The 24,913-nt window shown below is 39.9% G+C and overlaps 2 long non-coding RNA genes across 4 annotated transcripts in view; one reads left to right on the top strand and one right to left on the bottom strand.

Moving 5' to 3' along the window:
• Window positions 1–4,849, top strand: part of LOC149524557 (uncharacterized) — a 328,526-nt gene extending 323,677 nt beyond the window's left edge. Inside the window, exon 6 of the long non-coding RNA XR_016349475.1 lies at window positions 4,553–4,849. This is a non-coding gene — a long non-coding RNA (uncharacterized LOC149524557). The remainder of the gene's footprint in view (window positions 1–4,552) is intronic.
• The window catches only part of LOC142829575 (uncharacterized), a 315,467-nt gene that overhangs the window by 199,280 nt on the left and 91,274 nt on the right, over window positions 1–24,913 (bottom strand). The window lies entirely within an intron of this gene.

Here is a 24,913-nt window from a genome sequence, read left to right as displayed (position 1 = left end):
AAAAGACATTAAACACATAAAATCCTAGACTAGGGTTGGAAGAGACCTCAGTAGGTCATCTAGTCCAATCCTATGCTCAAAGCAAGACCATCCCCAACTAAATCATTCCATCAAGGGCTTTGTCCAGACCAGCCTTAAAGTCCTCTAAGGATGGAGATGCCACCACTTCCCTAGGAAACCCATTCCAGTGCTTTACCACTCTCCTTGTGAAATAGTTGTTCCTAATATCCTATCTGGACCTCCCCCATTGTAACTTGAGACCATTGCCCCTTGTTCTGTCATCTGCCACCACTCAACAACCTTTTTCCATCCTCTTGGGAACCCCCTTCAGGAGACTGAAGGCTGCTATCAAATCTTCCCCTCACGTATTTATTTCTCAGATGAAAAGTGCAAAGAACCATTTTGATACCTATTTATCCTAAACTAAGCTTGCCATACAGTATATTCACAAGACATGTACAAAACATCACAATGTCCTGGCTTTGTTAATATAAAAGAAAAACTAGTGTTCCCAGCAAAACAGAATGTGGATGAACTTATGGAACACTGGAAAATGACTTCTAATTTACAAGCAGCATTGTCAATCTCCTTACATCCCAAAATTTGCCTTTGTTAAAGGAAGATAAATTCCATGCTAGTGTCTCATGACCATGTTCTCCTCTGTGGGCTGAACTACATCTCCCATCATGCATCACAGTCATGAGATTCCCATAATATATTTCAGCAGTTCAGCAAGAAGAGAGACTAGCATGTATGAGGGATTCAATTCAATCTACTGGTGCATTGACTACCAGCATATGGCCCTAATTAAAGAAACTTTATTTTGAGAGACTATATTCTCTCTCTCTCTCTCTCTCTCTCTCTCTATATACACATACACACACATACATATAGAGAGAGACTATATATTTTTCTTTCTTTGTTATTAGCATAGCAGTCCCATACTTCTATAGTTGACCTATTAGATAAGCTGTGCAATTTAAATGAAACATTCTGCATCTGTAGAACATTTAGAGTAACTGTAGACTGATGAAGGACTAATTGCCAACAATGGTTGGCTGCTGTTGCAAAACTTGTAGCAACTAAAGATGGAAAATCCTATAAAGACCCCCTTAATGTGATGAGAATCTTCCTGAAAAAGACAACGTAAAAAAAAATATAATATATATTTCTACACTATGTATAATCAGACACATATGAAAATTAGCAGAGCATAGAGCCTGCCAACAAGGATTTGTTGTGTTTGTGTGATAGGCAGTAGGGTTGTATCAGAAAGGCAGAGTGAAAACCCCCCCTGCTAAACCATATATAAATATAATTGTGCACATGCACACGCCATAAAGACATGTAGCTTTAGAAATATTGTAGTTTTTTTCTGGGAATATGTAATTTAATGATTGTGCATGTGAGGAAAGCTGGGCTCTTGTTTACAACTGGTTTAAGATTGAAGTGTGAGCAAACAAAGGATGGTCTTGGAACATTGTGGCAGAAAAATTCTCAATGAGAATTCCAGGAAAAAAAACAAGATGTTAAGCAGATGTATTTTCTTCCAGACCTAAGCCATTGTGAGCTTCAGTTTTTAGTTTGCATTGGCAGCAAATCTGTTTAATGGAGTTTAATACTTTTAGACAAACATTAACAAAGCCATAATATTCAGCTCTACCAGTGGCGTTTGCTTTGGAGATCAGTTGGAAGGTATTCTATACCCCAAATACTCCTAGGCCACATGGACTACTCACTGACTTCACTCAATTATATCATTCCAGCATTGTATTTGTTAACTAACATTTCTGGGGTAAGAGAATTTTTAAGAACACTGCTCCAGATCAATCCTCTGTCTATGGAAATAGACATGGGCAGAGCACTTATGGGATAAACATGGAATGAAAACAACTCTCCTGTGAATAAACACATATTGCAGGAAACAATTCAAAATGAGGTGGCCAGTTAACACCTCTACACACATTGGCCAAATGAGTTAGTGGACTGTGTAATGAGACATAAAATTATTAAATCCATAATTTTTGGTATCTAGCAGAATTAATGAATTTAAGTTCCTAGGTTTGACATTGTTGAGGACAAGAGCTGAGAGGTCAGTGTTTTGAATGACTTCTTGCCACATGTTCTTTATGATTAGGAGCCTGTTCTACCTTGCATTTAGCTTGTGACACCTAGCTCTGATTCCCTTTCCTAGCCCTCAAGAAGAGCTCTGTGGAACTTCTCTTTCACTAACAGAAAATGGTCCAACAAATGCTACTATGGATTGAACCTCTCTGATCTGGCAATATCCATGGTTCAGCATGATTTTAGGTAGCTGGATGTCCACGTATCATGGGTGTGGGCAAGTTTCCCAGCGTCCCATCAACTTTGTTTATAGTCACCTGTCCTGGCTGTCAATGTTCTGTTCTGTTTAGCTCTAATTTATACCTAAATTTCTTCTAAGAGCCCAGTAAGCAGTGGAACTGTTGATAATGCTGCTAGACAATATTAATCTCCTGTGGTCTGGCAAATTCTCTGGTTCGACCTCAGTCAGGTTCCAAGGATGCTGGACTAGAGAACCTGTACCTCATACAACTTGTCTATACACAGACACCATGGATATAGAAAAGAGTTATATAAAGATGCTGTTTATTAAATATCATGTACACTCTTTATAGACTGATCTCTTTTCCATATTTTCAAACTATACCGAGACTGACTTCTGTTCCAGCAGACGCAGGCCCATAAATGTTCTAGTGAATTATTTCATGGTTCATTTTTTAAATTAGATTAAGGACACATTGCATCCTTACAGAGAGAAGATGTAGAATTCAAGTGTTTGACACACAATTTCCATTCCCAATATTTTGGGATAAAAAACTGTTGGATTTTATTCATATATCTCAACAGGACATGAATAATGCAAACCTATTTAATTTATGCAGCCAGATACATTATAAAATAATCCATTGGACAGATGACTGAAAGCATGAATCCTTAAAAAAATCTTGAAGTTCAGATCCAGATAATGAACCTTTCTTAATTATAGCCAAATGGTGTTCTAACTAAAGATGTTAACAATTAAAATCAGTAATAAAGCTTTATAAAAAATTAACTGCCTGGAAGGTTTTTATTCCACTAGTACTGGAACTCCTGTGTTGACATGATTCTGTAACCTCCACCCTTCAGTAAATGTCAGCTATTTAGTTTTATATTCGAATTACTCAAATGCCCTACCTAAGAAAACAGAGGAGCATGAAAAGGAACTGTTAAGATATGTAACTTTTTACAACTGGTGCTTACAGTGGTTCGAGATTGAAAGTGTAGAAAAGAAATTCTAGGAAATCTGCCTAGTGATAGCTTTTGAGTGACAAATATGTAAACCCTTTGTCAAAGTTAACTTTTTAAAAAGCATTGACATAAACAATGGCCATGCCTCAATCGGTTCTGTGGAGGAATAAGAATGACATTTTTTGAATAACTGCTTTATAAAGACTGTTTTCTGGGAAAAATAGTAGTGGATTATGGATCACATACATTTTTAAATATAAAAAGATTCAGGGTCAAATCTTTGGACACAGCTGAAAATTGTAAAGAATCTCCCCCAGTTCTGGGGCCAATTGGAATACCCCTAGCCACTCTAAAGCCACAGACTAGTAATGATCTCCAAAGATTGATCGATCAAGCCAATGATTGCTGGAACTAGGGACATCAGCAGAGGGGGAAAACATGGCATGGGGCAAGTCCCCCAGCTTGAGCTATTAGGCTGCTTTGCAGCTCCTCTGCATTTTCACAGTGACAGTGATCACAGTTCAGGATCTGTTCCTTTAAGTATACTTCATTGGACTCACGTTCATTGAAAAGACAATCCCTAACCATCTTGAGTAATAGCATGGGTCCGGAGAAGAGCAACAAGAATGATTAAAGGTCTAGAGAGCATGACTATGAAGGAAGGCTGAAATAATTGGGTTTGTTTAGTTTAGAAAAGAGAAGATTGAGGGGGGACATGCTAGCAGTTTTCAAGTATCTAAAAGGGTGTCATGAGGAGGAGGGAGAAAACTTGTTCATCTTGGCCTCTGGGGATAGAACAAGAAGCAATGGGCTTAAACTGCAGCAAGGGAGGTTTAGGTTGGACATTAGGAAAAAGTTCCTAACTGTCAGGGTGGTCAAACACTGGAATAAATTGCCCAGGGAGGTTGTGGAATCTCCATATTTGAAGATATTTAAGAGTAGATTAGATAAATGTCTATCAAGGATGGTCTAGTCAGTACTTGGTCCTGCCATGAGATCCCTTCCAGTCCTAGTATTCTATGGATCATAAGACATTCCTGCTTAAGAGTCCAATCCATCCCCCACTGAGAAATGGAAAGACACCCAATGACTTCATTGGAAGTTGGTCTGAAGAGCAAAGGAAGTTGTGAACAATGCTATTTCAATTTCTTGAGTGTTGAATGGCAGGTGCATTTTATTGATTTGCTGCCCTTTACTTACACTATGCATTTTTTTTTGCTTTCTTATTTGGAATAGGATAAATTGAAGTATCTAAATGAATTTCTTTCTGTATGTTTTTTAGGTCTGTTATTGAAGAGAAATTTCTACATGAAGATTTGCTCTTGGGATTTTGTGTTTATAATGGGGATAAATACAAGGTTTGTACAAGACACCAATAATTAAAGTAATTCCTCTTTTTTATGGATTCTTGTTTTAATCCCACAGTTTTTGCCATGTCTCTAATTTACTACCACTGGGTTGAGAGGTGTGACCAGAAGGTTGTTAACAATATGTTGTTTTGTATGTTGTTCATTTGGGTACTGTTGAAAAGTTGATATAGTTTATTGACTAATAAATCTGTTTACTTAGGCTGGAAACCTCTGCCCACAGGCTTAATTTATTCATATCCCTTGGCCAAACCATTTAACAATCTTACTGTGTAACGAAGAGTCTACATTAGAAGTTTGTTCAATCTAACCTACATAAATGATCACTTTGAATGATTCAGTATTAATATTATTGACCAACAATATATCACTGTCTATATTATTTATAAAATCCCCCCAAATGGGAGGTTTGTGGCTGTATTAGAAATATATAACACATTTGGGAAATAGAAAAAGTATTCGTGTAGGGTTTTTAATAATTATAGCCCGGAGAAGAAAAATACAATCAAGGCATTACGGACCTGATCAAAAGCTTACTGAAGCCAAGAGGTGTTTTTTTCACTGAATGCTTCAGATCAGACCACATTTCAAGAAATGTGCATCCTATTTTGTTTTCCATTGATGTAAAATAGCAAAACTTCCATTGATTATAATGGAAACTCCTGGATTCCAAGGTTGTATCTAAGCCTTTAAAGAACCAACAACAGACAACTACCCTGAGGTTTTTTTTCATATGATTATTTTTATTTTGGACTTTCTTTTTGGGGGAGCACCTTGCCCAAAGAAAGACCAAAGAAATTTACTAATTAGAGTAATCTTCACATCAATCTTTCTAGGAGGTAAGCAAATGATATATCCATTTCACATGGGGAAAATGGAGCACCATATAGAAAACAGTCCAGATTCACTCTTGGTATAATTCCATTGAAATGTGTGGATCAAGGACTTACTCCTAAGCATTTTAGTCTCATGGTCAAATCCAGTGGAAGCAATAATACTGAATCTAATAACAGATTCCTAGTCTCAAACTCTAACAATATCCTCAAAGGCTGTCTCAGCTGCTGTTAGCAGACTAAAGGCTAACCAGACACGGAACCCATTTAGTGATCACATTCTTATAGGCAGTCTCTGGAAGGCATGTCTACCTAAATTACCCTTGAATTGAGTCTATTTAAAATCATGTACATTTTTATTAGATATATTTTTAGAAAGTTTAATGTGAAAAGCATAGGAATTCATTGCAGACAAGAATTTAGCCTGGGTTTATGTTAGCATATAATTTGTAAAAGTTGTAATAAACATGCCTTGCTGAGATTGGCAAAATTTATAGGAAGGAAAACACCATGGCTAATTTTGAGCTACTTGCTTATATGCACAAAAGGGATAGTGCTCGGCACAGATTCAAACCTCAGGTTTGTTATGTGATCCTGAAAACAGCATGGAATTGAGGAATAGTTATATAACTAAGACCAAAATTTCCAGAGTAACCTTTTCTTTATAAACTATATTTTGATTAAATATTTTGGCTTCCAGTGTAAATATTAACCGACAGCCTAATGATGGAATCATGAAATACAGTCAGGCTTTGATTCAGATATGAAGAAACATATAATGCATAAATCAGGAATCTGAGCCTGAGTAGACATTTCTTGTTTCTTCCAAACTCCTACGGAAGTAGATGGAATTCTAGTGTATGCAAGAAGTGCAACACTAAGCTCAAAATATAAACACAAGGAATAAATATAGAAACAGGGTATACAGAAGAGAGTCAGTCTTAAATTTTTATAGTTCCTCAAAATAATAGTGTCATCATTGTTTTCCCTGTGTTTTTTCAAATCCTGGTAAGAGATATTTTTAATTTATGTTGCTAACAGAGAGGAAACCAGGTTTGTGATCATTGTCCAGCTGCATTTGGAAATCACTCTTGCATGTAGGTGATGAAAGGAAACCAGTCAGGAACATAATCAGCAGGCTTGTCCTCAGAAACTTGGTTAACTTTTTCAAGGTCATTCTTTACCCCACACAATATCCTGCTTCTCTGAACTGTTCTGAGCTTCCTAATACCACCTGGCCATTCAGAAACAGGAAAATAAAACACTCACTAGTCGATTCAGAAAAATGATTTCTAACTAAACTTAGAACCTATTAGTTTAGTGGAGCTGTACAATGTTCTAGATTTATTAATTATATTGCAACAGCACTAAAATGTCCAAGGCATGGATGAGCATTCCAGTCTTGTTAGGGACTGTATGAATATGGAATAGAAGGTGCTCTGTGCCCCAAAGATCTTACAATCTAAATAATCATACTATATGATTCTTCTTCTTATTACAACATAAAATATAACAGTCTATTACCTAATTCAACAATACTTTTTTTAAAATGTAATTTTTGAATATTTGGAAAAATATTTTGACTTATTCAAAGTATTTACCTGTAACATTGACTTGCTAACAGCCAATAACAAATCTTGCCTTCCTATGGTTATGAATTGCCACGTAAACCTATGCTGCTGTAAATAATACTGAACAATAAAAACACCACAGGGCATAGTCAATAAAAGCAAATGACCAAAGCTGTAATGATGCAAGAAAGAGGAAGTTAACATAGCTATTCACTGTTCATAGAAAAAGAGGGGAAATGCAATTAGAACAGGGCAAATATTTGTAAGAGGGTTTACGATCATGCAAACAAGGTGAATGGATTTATATGGAGGGAACTTGCCATTTCACAAACATTGAGATAAATTTAGGCTTTGTTCACACCAATGTTGAAAGAAAGCTCATTGTGCAACTAATTTGTTCATGTGTGAGTATGCATGCTTTGGTTTGAAAACGGATTCATGGGACAATGGCTTCCAAGTCTCATGAAGTAAACTGCAGAGCGCTTCCTACTAAAGCGGTGAGGAGTCCTGTGGCACCTTATAGACTAACCGAAGTGTTGGAGCACGAGCTTTCGTGGGCAAAGATCCACTTCGCCAGATACATGTAGTTACCTGCCTCTGGAAATTTCCACTACATGCATCTGACGAAGTGGGTCTTTGCCCACAAAAGCTTATGCTCCAATGCTTCGGTTAGTTTATAAGGTGCCACAGGACTCCTCACCACTTTTGCAGATTCACACTAACACGGCTACCCCTCTGATATTTCCTACTAAGCCATTCAGTGTTCTGTAGGAAGTATACAGAATGCCCCACTATATGTTGCCCTGCATTAGACTCTTTGGAGCTTGTGGGAACTATTCCGTTTTAAATCCTCCCATACCCTGCTCTTCTGTCACAAACAAAAAAAACCCAAACAAACAAAAACTAATTTGAACAAATGGAAATCAGCCATTGGAAAAAATTTCCCTGCTTTATGTCCTTTTGCTATACGTCCACATTTTTTGACCATATCTTGGACTTATATTGGGGGCACCTTGTATTTGTATGGAAGCAGGATCTGAATGGAGTGCTTCCCTGACAGCTAGCCAGGAAGAGGCTCTGCGTGTGATTATGTAAGTATAGTTTGGTTAGATTTGCTAAATATTCAGCGCTTGGACAGACGTTTTGTTCACTGTAACTGATTTAGTCACAAATGTTAGTGCTAAATGCAGGAATTGTTAAATATGGTCACCAATGCCTGCAATTATTTTGGGAATACTGAAAAGACAGACTGTGCTTAACTTTCCCAAAGCAGGGAGATGCTGTTAGTTTAAAGATCATTGGATGGCTATCAGTCTTGTGTGAGAGAGAGGATAGTACGACTCTTGATTAGCAGGTGTCCGGCTGTAAGACTGGTTCAACTTGTTTCTTCCCTAATATTCAAAGGGTAGAGCTAAAGAGGCTCGATTAGGAGCCTTTTTTATTTTTTAAAATTGCTCCAGTAGTGCTGAAATCACTTGACAGTATTTCTGTTTAGCCTGCAAAATTACTAAAACTGATGTGCAGAGGTCACAGCTAAGAGGTAGATGGTGACTGATGGCCTGCAGGCCAGTGGTGGAGGGGTCTGATGAGCAGTGTGGCAGTGGAGGACAATGAGCAGATGGATGGTGAGCAGCCAGGAGACAGCAAGTAAGATGCCTCTTGACCTCCTGCTCTGGGTGCAGGAGGGGAGGAAGGAGGAAGAAATAATGTCTGCAACTACACCTCCGAATCTGAGTTTGCACTGACCAAGGGCAGCAACTGTGAGTGAGGTGCAGAGAAGAGTTGGGCATGAGAAGGGGACTTTGAGATTGCTGGACTTAAGAACCCGAGGGGGAAAAAGACACTGCCCAACCTACTTAGCATGGGACTCTTACACATTTTTTGTTTTATGAACCCTGTTTGCAATGTTTTCCAAAATTAATGCCAGCTTTACTTCCCTCCTTGTACTAAATGTTTCTTTTCTTCACTCAGACTTTGTGCTTGTGAATGGAGAAGTATTGCCTCTTAGATACCCAGAGATGGCGTGTGAATTTCCCTGGGTACTGTGTGTGTGGGAGGGGGTTCGAGCCAGTTCCGTGTTAGATTGATGGAAAGGAACTACTAGATATTGAGTCTGGCCCTGGCTGCTGCTGGCTCCATCTGGCAGAAGGGTTACATGTGAAAATCCCAGTTTGGAAAGAAAATAAAAGACTCAGTTTGTCCACCGAATAGTTTGAACAGCTCTAACTGTAATGATTCTAGAACTAAATTTGCTTTCTGACCAGTATTTTCCGGACATGTGTAGGACATGTTGCTTTAGTTAAGAAAACTCCTGGGAGTGATGGTTTGGATCCAAGGTTGTTAAAATGATCTACTTATATCATTGCACAACATTTAACTGGCAGATGAATTTATCCCTGGACTCAGAAGAGCTCTTGGAAACAAGTACTAATCAACCCAGTGTGCAAGTCTAGCGATATGCTGAATAGGGAAAATTACCCATCTTGGTAACCTCTCATATAATTAACATCGTTTAGAAATGTGGGGTAGTGCACAGATCTTTGGATTCAAGGTGCTATTGACATACAGATCACAATAAAAAATTATCCTTTTCCAAGAAGTTATAACAGTAACGGACATAAATCAGATATCAGGAATGGTAATATACAAAAACATGTAGGAGAACACTGCAATCTCCCTAGACACACAGTAGCAAATTTAAAGGTAGCCATCCTGCAACAAAAAAACTTCAAGAACAGACTTCAAAGAGAAACTGCTGAGCTACAGTTCATCTGCAAATTTGACACCATCAGTTTAGGATTAAACAAAGACTATGAATGGCTAGCCAACTACAAAAGCAGTTTCTCCTCTCTTGGTGTTCACACTTCCACATCAGCTGCTAGAAGTGGGCCTCATCCTCCCTGACTTAACTGACCTCGTTATCTCTAGCCTTACTCTTGATTGGTATTCTTTTCTTATGCCTGTCTATTTATACCTGCCTCTGGAATTTCCACTACATGCAGCTGATGAAGTGGGTCTTTGCCTATGAAAGCTTATGCTCCAATAAATCTGTTAGTTTATAAGGTGCCACAGGACTCCTCATTGCTTTTTCAGATTCAGACTAACACGGCTACCCCTCTGTTAATTGCTGAGGATAAACCACAAACGTAAGTGTCAAGTATCAAACTGGAGTTAGACCTGAGTTCACAAGTGAAAGTCATGGTCAGAATAAATTCTTTAAGATAGGAACTGTGTTTTACTCAGTCTTTGTACAATTGAGTCCAATTCTTACTTGGTGCTACTCTAATGCCAATAAAAATAACTAAACCCCCACTATGTGTCTCATTTGGGATGTCTAACCATAACTGCCTGAATTTGAATCAGCTTGACTATTGAGGATTGAAGTTTCCAGAAAATCTGCAGTTTTTTGACACAGACTTGTCAGAAGTACTTACATGTATAGCTACCCGAGAAGAGGTGATCGTGTGGTGAAAATATACAAAGGTCTGAGAGGGTAAATTGCATACAACTCAGTCATATTTGGATAAAGAAACCAAATCATGTTTATTCTAGGTGTTGCAACACAGTTTATGGATCCTCAGTTCTGCTTCATTTAAAACCATATAACCCAGGGATTCTCATTAAAATTCCTAACTTTTAAAAAACCATTTGTGGAAAGCATTTCTGGTTTGCTATTGAAAGGAGGGACCAGAGTGAAAGAATGTTACAGGCATTGCTAGTTGCCTCCTGCCTCAGTGTTTAGGGTACATTTTGTATGGACGGGTCTTGCAGATTTCCTCCTTACAACTGACAGGGTATTAAAATTGTTGGCTCTAATCAATGTTTCTGCATCATGTTTAAAAGCAGATAACTTTATAAATTCAGGGAAACTGAAGCTGCCAATTTTCACTTACTATATACTTCCTACAATTTGACTGAAGTGCACTCCTTTGCTTTCTGAGAAACCAGGTGAACTTGACCACAACCTCTTGTTTTACACGCTCCAGCTCAGTGGCAAGAAGCATGTTGCAGGCTTGGTTTACTTCTCAAGCCACAAACCAATTTTACTTATTTTATTGTGGGTCTTTAATTCCTAATGGCTTTCACATCTGGATGGTACTAATGTATAGGGTTGCCTGATGGTTTCAACAAAAATACTAGACACACTTGACATTACATCTTATTTAGAAAATACTGGACATTTATATTTTCTCAATTTGTTTCCCAAACAGGAAGCTCAAATACTAGACTGTCCAGTTCAAAACCAGACACTTGGCAACCCTACTAATGTATAAGGGGTATAGAAAGTATATATCCAAACATGTCTCCCAATTGAATATTGTTTGCTTGCTTGCTTGATTTATATTTGTGTAGTAAACTTCCATCATTTTTACTATTTTCCCTCTGTAATCAAACAAAATAATCCAAACAAGCCATGCAATTCCCAAACTCTACATAAAACAAATTCTTACGACTGTACAAGTATCATCTCATTGATACAGACAAGTGTACAAATTTCAAACATCCTGCAACACTGTTCCTGATAATTTTTGCAGGAATGGCAGTGTTGGGCAGTGGGTAGCTCAGAGAATTACTCATGGAATACTGAGGGTGCGGGCGGGATGCTCAGAGCAGGCTAGAGCATGAGCCATGGAATCCCTCTTAATTTTAATGGAGATTTTTACCAGTGGTGATCAAACTTAGGCCAGCAGTTTTTGGAAGTTACTACCAGCTGATGGCTTTGTGTCAGGGGATGGGAACTGTGTTTAATGGGTTCAGCTCAGCATTGTAGGCCAGAAGTTAAAGGGATTCACACTTCCACTGCCCAGGCTGTGAATAGAGGGGTTCTGTCATCGGGCCTGTCAAATCCAATGCACAGGGAGTTTTCACAATCCCATCGCTTCTCTCTCACCACAGAAATAAAACACCATTCCCTTCTTCTTATTGCACTCCTCCCATGGGGTTCCATGGCTCCTCTCTGCACACAGCTGCTTCCTCTTTGCTCAAGAGGTTTTGGAACTCTTATCAAGACTGAAGTGTTAAAAACCTTAGAAAATAAAAGACAAGTTCTTCTGGGTTCCAAAATCCCATCACAGATGGACAGATTTGGTCAACTGATAAAGTCACTTTTGAATAGCTATTGTTTTGGCCAAATTCTAAAATGTAACAACGTTTGATTGTTCTTGGCTCATCCAAATTTGCTTACTTAAGGATATGTTCTACTCTCAGTGTGCACATGTAATTCTCATTACCATTAATGGGGCTTAAATATACATACATCTGAGGGAGACCTGGTCATTTATTTGGAATGTTCCAAGGTCAACTAAAGCCTGGATGTCTTGCTTTGTGTGCTCGCCGTTTGACTAATTGAAAACAATGCTTATGCAAGACTTCCTTGGGGAACGTGGGGACTAAGGCTTTATAGCCTGTAAGCTGAAATTAAAATAGGCACTACAGCTGTTTGGATAGGAGTTCTGGACCTCTTCATTTGAGCTATAGTGAACTAAGTCTTAATAGACCCTCTTAGCTCATGAGTTGAATCTGACATTTGCCTGGAAGACAGAGCGGGAAAAGTGACCAATTTGCAGTTCCCTGGAATTTGCAAAGGAAAAGAGGTTTCCTTGTATATTTGCAAGCTTGATTCAATATGTGCTACTTCCAGTGACTGACACATGCCCTCACATGAAGGTGGTGAACTTCCTCCTTATAGACAAATACAAGAGAGTCTATGATGCTACACAGAACAAGTCCACTGTAAATCTCTCTTTACTCTTAGAAGTGGTAGGTCTCCAGCCTCTCATGGCTCTTGTATAGGAATTATACAGATCATTGTCATTCTAGCATACTCTATGTTGGCTGAGGAATGCTAGGGAGATAAATTACATGAGAATTTCTATCTTAGTGTGCTTCTGTATGGTTCTCCTTAAAGTGAGGGCCAAAAATGTTTTCGCTTTTTTGCAAATCTGTTAAAGTGTGACGATTTGCTGGTGGAAAGGAAACTTTGCACAGCTCCGTACATAGATGTGTTTATTTTTGTGAGCTTGAATGCATCCATTGCACTCAAAATAAAGAGCAAAAGTAAAACGGAGTGGAAAACCTTTCCAATAAGCCAATGGGAAATGTAAGCTTTTGGCTCTATCACTAAGCAAAGAGCTTTTGAAACAAAATACCGTAAAGGAGATCACTAATTTAATCTCTATGCCCTTGCTTCTGGGAACACATATGCTTAATTTCAAGCATATGAACAGACTCATTGACTTCAATGGAGCTATTCAAATGCTTAAAGTTAAGTATGTAAAGGATTGCCTGCACTATAGACTTGAGTTATGTCAATGTGCAGACTCTGCTGTAGTAGCTCCACTGTGGTATGTCCACACTACATTGCCTGAGTTGGCAGAGCATGTCCACAGTAGATGCTTTTGCATTGAGCAGTGTATCATGGGTAGCTGTCCTGCTGTGTAACTTGCCACCTTCTACCACAGGGAGTTTTGGAAAGGGTTTGCAATCCTTCACGGAAGCAGTTTCAGCATTCTATGATGTAGTTTTTTCAAACCCATCATTTCACGGGAATCTTAGTATCACATTGCTTTTCAACTGCCCCAGTAACCTGCACGCCAGCCATCTGTCAGAAAGCATGGATTCTTTACTGCTCTTCTTATAGTACTGAGCATTTAAAACACAAGACCCCTGATCCTGCTGCATTTCCTGATCTGTGAGTCTGATGGTGATGCCTCAGTGTCTGCTTTAGTGAGTGTCATGGAAACAAACAATTCAAGGTTGCTGTTGGTATTCCTGAAGCAGCTGCATGGGGAAGGTAGATCCATCAGTTTTGAGTCCAAGAAACAAACACCGAGTGGTGGAATGGCATCATTATGGGAGTATGAGATGATGAGCGGTGGTTGCAGAAATTTTGGCTACTCAAGGCCACCATCCTAGATCTGTGTGTGGTGCTCACTTATGTCCTCCGGTGGGGGAAGACGTAAGGCAGCCCTCCCAAAAACATTTAGCAGAGAATTGTTCTAGGAAAGTGTCCCAGAAATCTCTATATAGGATTTACAGGGTGTCCAGAGCTAATAAGCAAACAAACTGTTCTTTACAGTGGAATGAGAAGTAGATCTCAACTTTCCCTCTCTTGGGTATTTCACCGTCTGTTCTAGATAGTGAATGAGCAGATGAGTTCTTGCAATATTGACAAAATCTGAGCACTTACCAGAACTTCCCTCCTCTGCATCAGGTTCACCAGTGCTGGGTTGCTGCTGGGAATCTTCTCAGTCAAAAAGAGGTTCTGGTTTACCATGCCACTGGCTCTCCTTGTAATCTGTCCCCTATCCTTTTCCGCCTCTTTGAACCCTGAGGTCAAAATGCTGGACACTCTGATGCCCTCTCATTCTAGTTCTCCAAAGAATCCACGGAACTCTTGGTACTGAAAGCGGAGTAGTCACCATGGAGGGTATGTAATTTCCATGTAGAAGCACCATGAGTGAAGCTCCATCCCATGGTGACTTTTTTTTGTTGTTGTTGTTGCCTCCATTGCCTTCTGGTACTCCTTCTGTGGCTCTTTCATTTTTACACCACACTACTGAATGTACCTATCTTAGCCTTTTCCTCCAGCCCCTGAGTGATCTGCCAGAAATGTCAAAGCTCCTATGGTTGAATTGGAGCTATGACTGCACAGCCTCTTCTCTCCACAGACCCAGGAGATCCACATCCTCTGGTGCAGGCCAGAGGGCATTTGCTGTGTGGAGCCAGAATGGTCAGCTGAGCAGTTGCTATATTAGCTCTCCAGGCTGAGCAAACAGGAAAACCAAATTCAAAAATTCCCTGGGCTTCAACAGGGGAGCAGTGTGCACTTGGGAGCCAGTCATTGGAGTTCAAAACAGTGACCAGAACAGTCTTGATGGATCATTGAGAGACACCTTCAGGAGCCACTTAGGTTGATGTAAGCAACATAGTCTACACTGTGTTGCCTTAACTATGTCAAACTGAACCCTGCACCTCTCAGAAAGGTGTATTTATTAGGTTGGTGTAGGTAGAGGATGAGTTAATGCATCAGGAGAGAGAGGCTGTAGTATAGACACTCCATGGTTAGGCTGATATAGGTTGCCTTACGTTAACCTTACTCTGTTCCATAGATTAGGACTTTGTCTTTGCAGGATTGGGGCTTAAATTACCACCATCTGGCTGATAGATGACTTGTATAAAATGAACTGGTGATTAAGTACATTCTCAGTGGACGATGGTTTACATCAGCATTACAACTAGCGTCAATCTCAGCAGAGACTATTCAGAGGAGAATGGTTTTCTTTAAAACTATGATGGAGTTTCCAGTGTGCTGTGGCTACATTCTAAATCTAGTGCCATTCATTTAAAGACATGAGGCCTTACATCATGTATACCAATAGCAATTAAACTATCACAAACTATAAAACAAATTGGTAGTCAAAACTTGAGTTGTATGTCCCTTGTCTATCTGACGTTTCACTGACGACATACATATGTAAATGCTCTTGTATCTCCTTGCCTCTGAATATTATAAATATCACTGAATGTTAACAATTCTTTAAAACTTAAATTCTTTAAAATCTGAAAGTCAAATTATACTGAGGATATAGGACAGTGCACTAATTCTGGCAGGTTAACTGTGAAAGTATAATAAGGCTGGCCAAGAATGTTTTTGCGTCAGCAGCAAGTTGTTTCTCAAATTCTAACAGTAAGGTTTTTTTTTTTAAATATAGCAGAAGTAGGAAGCCCGAAAAAGGCAGTGAGGCCACTAGACAATCCAGGTATTAAAAGATTACTGAAAGAAAAGAAGGCCATTGCAAAGAAGCTAAATGAATTATTTGCATCCATCTTCACTGCAGAAGATGTGGCAGAGATACCCACATCAGAACTATCCTTTTTGGATGACCATTTTGGTCCCACACTGATGTATCAATAGAAGAAGTGGTTTTAGAACAAACTGATTAATGAAACATAAGTTATCCTTAGACATTATAGTAAAGAATAGAATGATCAGACACGTAGATAAAAATGATTTGTCAAGGAAGAGTCAACACTGCCTTTGTAAAGAGTAGTCATGCTTCAGCAATTTATTAGAATCTTTTGAGGGTGTCATAATCAATGGATAATAAAGGTGATCCATTCAATATAGTGCATTCAGATTTTTTGGAGAGAGACTTTGGCAAGGTCCTCTCTAAAGTTTTCTTTCACACATTGATCTGAGGAAGTGGGTCTGGCCCACAAGAGCTCATCACCTAATAAACCATCTTGTTAGTCTTTCAAGTGCTGCATAGTCCTGTCTTTTGTTTCAGCTAGACCAGACTAACAGGGCTGCATCTCTATCTCTAAAGTTCAGGTGTGTCTTTACTCTGCTAGCATAAGCAGTGCCATGTTGAAGTGAATGACATTCAAGCCCGACTTAGGGATGAAATGACATCTGGAATCCTTAAGGATGACTGTAAGAATGTTTATTTTTCTGTGTTTATTATTTTGAGTGATCTCCTTTTTCCCCCTCACCCTCTTCCCCCACTGTGTAATATGCCTTTAGGTATGTAAAATAACTCATCTGGAGTCATGCAGTCCCTTCTGGCAGGATGTTGGAAAGACTCCTCTCCTGCACGGAGAACAAAATAAACCTAGCACAACCATTGACCAGTTACAGTAATGCAGCATTAGTGTGTTGGTTATGTTTATTTAATAACAATTTATATGAGTGGTTGCTTTGCTTGCTGACGAAAACTGTTTTTATCCCAGGGGTCGTGTTTATTTTAGGTATATTAGGAATATTTTGAAATGTAATAACAAAAATACCCAAAAGCTTTTTTTTATTTTAATTTCAAAAGGGTGTGGCAAAAGAAAGGGCAAGGAGGAATAGCCACATGACTAGTGAATTTTTCTATTTACTGTATCACAAGAAAGCTAAGTAGAGGAATAGCTGCTGGTTGGCTAGATGCCGGCACTATTTTTATTGGCAGGCAATTCTGAGTGGCTGAAAGCTGGTCATTAACACCTTGACACAAAGTGCTGACAGGGCAATTATAAGATTAACACCCCCCACATTATATTAACAGTGTCAAAACCTCACTTATACCAGACACTGAAAAATAACAGCATGAAGGATAACATTACTGACACCGGATCATTTTTAAAATTAAAATACTACAAGTAATGAACCTTTTTGGTAATGGATAGATTAACTGCTAATGTCTAGTAAATGACTGAATACATTTTAAAGTGCCGTTTTATATAGTTAGAAAAAAATGACTATTAAAATGAAGTCATGAGGCCTGGGCTTGTTTTCCCCTAGCAATTTCCAGAATTAATTTGACTGAGTATATAAATTTTGCAACGGCTATCACAGGAAACTTAATATCTCAGAAGTTCAAGCTTTCCCCCTAAATCTTCACTGGCAATAGATATTCTCCAGTCAGAACATATGTTGATGCTGTATGAGACAATAAAATCCAGCTTTTAGGCTATTCAGCACACATGGAGTGAAACTTGTTTTGTTAATAAAAAGTGAGCAGATAAAAATCTAAGACCTTGTCTACATTTAAAAGATTTGCTGCTTCAACTACAGCACTGTAATTGACATGGCAAACTTCCTGAGTGTAGGAACAGTTATACCAAAAGGTTTATACCAGTGTTTCCCAAAGTGGTTTGACAACCCATCCTGAGACAGCTGCTACCAGGCCGCACCAGTATGTTTATTTACTGGCTCCACATCCACAGAGCTTCGCTACTCCCATTGGCTGTGGTTGGCTGTTTGCAGCCAAGGGGAGCTGCGGGAAGTAGTGTGACACACGAGGCAGTAAGTAAACACACCAAAGTGGCCTGGTAGCAGCTTTCCCAGAGTGGGTCCATGGAAATTCTTGAACTCTCAAATTATGTAGGGTATTGAGCCTTTTCATTTTAAGATTTGTTACTTCACTAATGAAAAAGCAAGATCTAATTTAAAACCCCTGGTTAAAATTGAGGTTTCATTGAATACATGCAGTTGTATGCCATATTGACAAGGGATGACTAATAAGTTCTGAAATTTCAGAAATGCCTTTAAAGATTTCTGGTATTTTACAAAATTTGAATAATTTTTAAATTCTGAGGCAGGGTGGAGAAACTATAAAGCTTAATTCAGCATCTCTCAATCTGCTCTACACTTATAAATGTTTACCCTTGTAAAGAAAAATGATATAATAAGAAATTTTATATGTTGTATTTATGAAGGAGCTTTATGAACACATTTTGAGCAACCTATTAAGTAAATGAATTTAGTGTTGATTGCATTTTCACTACTCAATGCACCACATAAGAAGATGTATTGTACTGTTACTTAGATGCTTAGCAAGTGGAGTGTCTTTTTTACTAACTTAAGTGCTTTAGTCTACCTTCCTATATCGCACTCAAATAGTCATACTCAGGGGAAAATCCTGACCCCAATTTATGCATCTCATGGAGGATCCAAAGTCCAGCAGAGATCCTGTTTTTCAGTTGCATGGGAATAGAGGGCTCTGCAGAGACCCCTATTTATGGGACTCTATGTTTATTGTGTGTTAGAGTAGCCAGTGCATTGTACAAATCTCCTAACTCAAGACTCGATATGGGAGAAGAGCAAAAGGCTGCATCTGCTAATTCTCAACTCCTTCCTTCTGTGTGAGAGTGTGACTCAAATTCTGACTTGATCCAGTGTTTTCTTTCACAGGTATAAGTAAAGATCAAATGTGTCAATTAGCTGCACAGTGGTCAACAAAAGAGTATAGTCTATAGTGAAAGTCAGTCAGAAGTTAGTGTCCAAATTACATGGTCATGTACAAACATGAAAATGGGAAGAAGTCAACACAAGTCTGTGTTAAGAGAATGAAATAATGGTTACTTCAATGGCCACTTTGAGTAGACAATGCATATTTATTCCAGAAGATGAACAGACTCTTGCATGTCTCTCATTGAGAAAGAGAGCAAAAACTTGCAGCGACTTTCCTCATTTGTCACAGATGTGAGCAACCACTGGACCCTGCACCCCCCCCATCCACAGCCAGCTATGAGACTCAGCCAGCAGGTAGAACCGAAGGTTTATTGGTTCACAGAGATACTGTGTAGCACAGACTTGTTAGCAGAGGACCCAGGAACAGTCAGTACAATCCATCTTGGGGGGACAGGACCCTGGCTCCTGATCCAAGCTCCCTCAAAAACCAGCCCTCCACACCCTCAGCAACCTGACCGCTGTCTGCAGGCAGCCCTGCCACCCTCTTTGTCTAGCTTCCGGGGCAAAAAGTGTCACCTGGTTACACCTCCTCTCAGTCTCAGGCAGACGGGTTGCATTCTCTCTCAGGGTACGTCTAGACTACATGCCTCTGTCGCCAGAGGCATGTAGATTAGGCTACCAGACATAGGAAAATGAAGCGGCGATTTAAATAATCGCCGCTTCATTTAAATTTACATGGCTGCTGCACTGAGCCGACAAACAGCTGATCAGCTGTTTGTCGGCTCAGCGCGATAGTCTGGACGTGCGGATGTCGACATCAAAGGTATTTGTCGACCACCCAGGTAAACCTCATCCTAGGAGGCTTACCTGGGTGGTCGACAAATACCTTTGATGTCGACACCCGCGCGTCCAGACTATCGCGCTGAGCCGACAAACAGCTGATCAGCTGTTTGTCGGCTCAGCGCGGCAGCCATGTAAATTTAAATGAAGCGGCGATTATTTAAATCGCCGCTTCATTTTTCTATGTCTGGTAGCCTATTCTACATGCCTCTGGCGACAGAGGCATGTAGTCTAGACGTACCCACAGTGACTCATACCTGCTTTTCTTTCTGTTTTGCAGCTCAACCATGTGAGTATGGTTTACATCTCAGCTACTAGAGGTGAATAGTGTGACAGTCAGTGGAAAGGATTTCAGGGCATATCCAAGATGTAAAACAGGACAAGCAAAGAGAAAATGGGGTAAAATGTGAATTATGTGATATACAAACAGTATTCATGTACCGTATGTAGATGGCATCTTTAACTGAGCCTTAATATATGGTGTTCTGTGTTATCTAATTGCAAATTGGTAAACAAGTCCAAAGCATGAACCAAATATGGAGGTCCTTAGTTTTTAACCTCCAAAACAAAAAAATTAGGAGTTTTGCCCAAGTAATGACTGAGGGAAAAAAAGAGTAAGTACTTGAAATATTGGCCCCATGTGGGTAGGATACCACATTATGACAGATATTTCTACACTGTTCTTCTACTTAACACTGTAGAGATATTTATACAAGATATATTACTTTGTAAACCTTCATTTACAGTGAGCTTTATTCTTGGGAGGATTTGCTGGACTTGGAAGTTTAGGAACAGAAGACACTAATTGAACTAAAACATGACACATATTTTCTTAGAGTAATACTTAAAATAAATCAATGTAGGTTCTTTTTTCTTTTAGATATGCAGTAAGAAAATGTCAGCAACTAACAAAGTTAAGGATGTAGGAGCTGGAACGAGTACCAATGTGAGTTGTACAGTACATTATAAACAGTGTGATGCCCTAAACTCGGATTGTGCTGCCAAAAAAAAAAAAAAAATCGGGACACTGACACACATAATTTATGAATAACCAGAGCTCATGGGAAGAACTGATTGCAATCCCATATTTTCATCTCTTATACTTACTTTTGTTAATATAGAAAGAGAAATAAATAGTGCAGTATGGAATGGAGCATAGTATTCAGTCCCTATTAATAAGACTGGTCCTTTAAAAGCATTTCAGAAGATACGGGGCCTTTAACTATTACTCTAAAAATGCTTTTTAGATGGATGTTTATTTTTGCTCTTCACTTTCCACTAAATGTTAAACTCCCTTTAAAGGGCTGGAAAGAACACTTCTGACTTGCGCATGTACATGTTTGTGCACACACTTTTATGTTGCAGAATGAAGTAAACAGCCTGTTGCTTCCTTCAAACCTCAGTGATGGGGTGAATTTTAATAGCAACAACATATTGAGAATTTGGAGGAAATTGCTTCATAGGTTGGAATAGGTTTGGGGTAGTTGAAAGTTGGCTAACATGATGTTTGACAGTGGCTGCTTCCTGTGGGTCCCTTTTGCCAAAAGAACATTATAGGCTCCCATAATGTGATGTTTATGCTATCAAAAGAAAAGTCTCCAAAGTATCAACTCATGAAATTGAAGATTTACCCAAAACACACAAATGCTCTTGGTATTTATGCCATTTATGGTATTGTGATGGATATGCTAAGCAAGGGACTCTAATTCCCATTAACTCCTCCCCCCCTTTTCTCTGCCCAGGCAAAGGGAAGGGCCCTGAAGCAAGTGGCACCCGGGCTGAGCGAGGAAGCAGAGGTTGCATATCAAGCTAGGAATTGCAGAGAAATTAAAAACCAAAGAACTGTGAGCCACATGTGGGATTTGTTGCCAACTCTGTTTTTAGATGGTTCATAGAATCATAGAGCTGGAAAAGACCTCAGGAGGTCATCAAGTCCAGCCCCCTGCCCAAGGCAGAACCAATCCCAATTAAATCAACCCAGCCAGGGCTTTGTCAAGCCGAGACTTAAACACCTCTAGGGCTGGAGATTCCACCACCTACCTAGGTAACCCATTCCAGTGCTTCACCACCCTCCTAGTAAAATAGTTTTTCCTAATATCCAACCTGGACCTCTCCCACCACAACTTGAGACCATTGCTCCTTGTTTTGCCATCCATCACTACTGTGAACAGCCTTTCTCCATCGTCTTTGAAAGTTGAAGGCTGCTATCAAATCCTCTCCCCTCTCCACACTCTTCTCTTCTGCAGACTAAGCAGACCCAACTCCCTCAGCTTCTCCTTTTAGGGCATATGCTCCAACCCCCTAATCATTTTGGTTGCCCTCTGATGGACTCTCTCCAATGCATCCACATCCTTCCCGTAATTGGGGGCCCAGAAATGCACACAATGCTCTAGATGTGGCCTCACCAGAGCCGAGTAAAGAGGAATAATCACATCTCTGGATCGACTGGCAATGCTCCTCTTAATGCAACCTAACATGCTATTAGCCTTCTTGGCTACAAGGGCACACTGTTGACTCATGTCCAGCTTCTCATCCACTGTAATCCCCAGGTTCTTTTCTACAGAACTACTACTTAGCCAGTCTACTGAACTACTACTTAGCCAGCCTGTAACAATGATTGGGATTCTTCCATCCCAAGTGCAGGACTCTACACTTGTCCCTGTTGAACCTCCTCATGTGGCCCAATCCTCTAATTTGTCTAAATCATTCTGGACTCTATCCCTGCCCTCCAGCATATCTACCTCTCCCCTTAGCTTAGTGTCAGCCACAAATTTTCCGAGGGTGCAATCCATCCCCTCATTCCAGGTCATTAATAAAGATGTTGAACAAAATCAGTCCCAGAACCGAACCATGGGGCACTCTGCTAGAAACCGACCGCCATCTTGACATCGAGCAGTTGATCACTACCTGCTGGACCCGACTTTCCAGCCAGCTTTCTATCCATCTTATTGTCCATTCATCCAATCCACATTACCTTAACTTGCTGGTAAGACTATTGTGGGAGATCATATCAAAAGCTTTGCTAAAGTCAAGGTATATCACATTCACTGACTTTCCCATATCCACAGAGCTAGTTACCTCATCATAGAAGCTAATCAGATTGATCAGGCACGATTTGCCCTTTGTGAATCTATGCTGACTATTCCTGATCACCTTCCCCTCTTACAAGTGCTTCAAAATGGATTTCTTGAGGATCCCCCCCCATGATTTTTCCAGGGACTGGGGTAAGACTAACTGGCCTATAGTTCCCTGGGGCGTCCTTCTTCCCTTACTTTAGGGGCCCAAATCAAAACCACTCAGTCAACTGTAATTGTTTAAGCCTCTGCGCCCAGAGTATCTGCCATCTTTCCCTTCCATCCTGCCCCTTCACTTAGTCACATGACTGATGGTTATTGGGCCCCACTAAGACTAACACCTACAAGTTTAGCTACTGAAGCACCAAGTGCTAGCCTACAAGTTGTGGTAGACTTGGCCTGGACCATCCTTAGGATTTATGCAGTCCTATGCAGTATTATTAAATTGAGGCTGCTAGAGGAAACTCCTCACTCCATTGCTGACACGTACAGAAATTCCTGCACAGCAGATGCTGCAGCAGCAGGGGCTCACAGCCTGAGAGAGATAGGGAGGCAGGAAAGACTATTGCGCCATCCAGCCAGCCTCACAGTAGCAGAGTGTCACTGTTCCCTGCAGAGACCCTCTCCCTCATGCAGTCTGCACTGTGCCAGTGTATTCAGTTCTGTGAATGGTCCCTGCCTCAGGAGACTGTAGAGTGAGCTGGTTGTGTGGGAGCCAACCCACTCTCACCTGCAGTCCTGGTGATGCCTCACATTTTCAGATGCCCTATATAGCTGTACATGCTGCATATACCTAAGGACAGCCCTAGCCCTGGCCCACAACTGCCATGACAGGGATTCAATGTGCTCCAGCACTGAGTAGCCCCATACGTACGGTATTAACATTAAAACCTCCATCCAGCCTGAACTCCACCCCCACAATTCCTCCACACGTGCATATGGTCAAACCTTTTATCGCCCCCGCATTGCTGCTTAAAATCTGAATTGGTAGCCTAGGAGACATAGCTGGCACCACCTGCATCTACTGATTTGTGAAAAATAAAGGCATAAAATTGCTTGGGCAACTCTATCATCAGCATCATTTCTCTTATTTGTCACATTTATGCCTGTTTAGGACAAAACAAATGCTCATTTTGAAAAGTTGTTTAATGACTGGAACAAGTTTCAACTTCATTCCCTGCTTTCATGCAACCAGAGGTTATATTTATTTAGAAAGCTAACATTTATACAGATTATACACTCAACAGTTCCATGCCAAAAAACACATGACTAAAATGACTCTTTCCATCCATTCCTCAGTTTTTGACCTATGTCTGTTTTTACAGAAACTGGATCTTTAAGCAATAGACTCTAGTAGAGTCAAGGGAATTCATGGCACCCTGTGCAATAATTTGTCAACAGTGGCTTGAGAGAAGGGATTTGAAAAATGCATTTGAATATTGCAACCCTCCAGATTGTCCCCAAAATTATTGGACAAGGCTAATTGGCAGTGAAAAAAGCAGTAAAAACAAACCATTAGAACTAGATGATCTTTGGAGAACTCATCAGGCAAGGAAGTTTTATTTTTCATGGGAAAAGGCTGTTTTAAAACCCCTTATGAATATGTTAAGATGGCTTAATTAGAAATGATTTAGGCAGCTAACAGGGGCGGCCCATCAATATAGGCGAACTAGGCAGTTGCCTAGGGCGCCAAGTTACATGGGGCGGCAAATGGTAGTGCAATATCGTTGAGGAGTTTGGAGGTGGGGGCGTCAATTGCATGGTTTGACTAGGGAGCCAGTTGCTGGCAGCTAGTCTAGGGTTGCTCCCGGTGGCAAAGTTGCAAGAAGCAATCTGTATATAATTATTCAACTTCAAAATTTCCTTGTTATATTTCCCACTTTTTTTTCCTCTCTGAAAAATCATTCCTATGACAACAGTTTACTAATGTAAGTGGTTGTGGCAAACCAGTTTTCACATCTTAATCTCAGACCCATGTACAAAATTTAAAATTTACTTTTTTGTGAGCACTTCACCAGAAACCTAACTACAAAAATGCAAAATTATCTAGAGGGGCAACCTTTGATTTCAGGAGGATTTCCCTACACATGTAACTATCCATTTGTGCACAGGATGCCATGCAAGATTGGGTCACATACATGCTCTCTTGCTCAGATCAGGAAACAGACTCAAGACCATCTAATTTCAGCTTAGAGTCTGCCAAAAATTAAAATTTTCTCTGGAAAAAGAATCCCCATTTACATTCTCATGAGGAAATAATGGTTTTCTCATGGGAAGTTTC

This window comes from Pelodiscus sinensis, chromosome 4, assembly GCF_052426305.1.
Source record: "Pelodiscus sinensis isolate ZL-2025 chromosome 4, ASM5242630v1, whole genome shotgun sequence".
NCBI classification, from domain to species: Eukaryota; Metazoa; Chordata; order Testudines; family Trionychidae; genus Pelodiscus; species Pelodiscus sinensis.
This window is presented reverse-complemented; position numbering and strand designations above follow the sequence as displayed.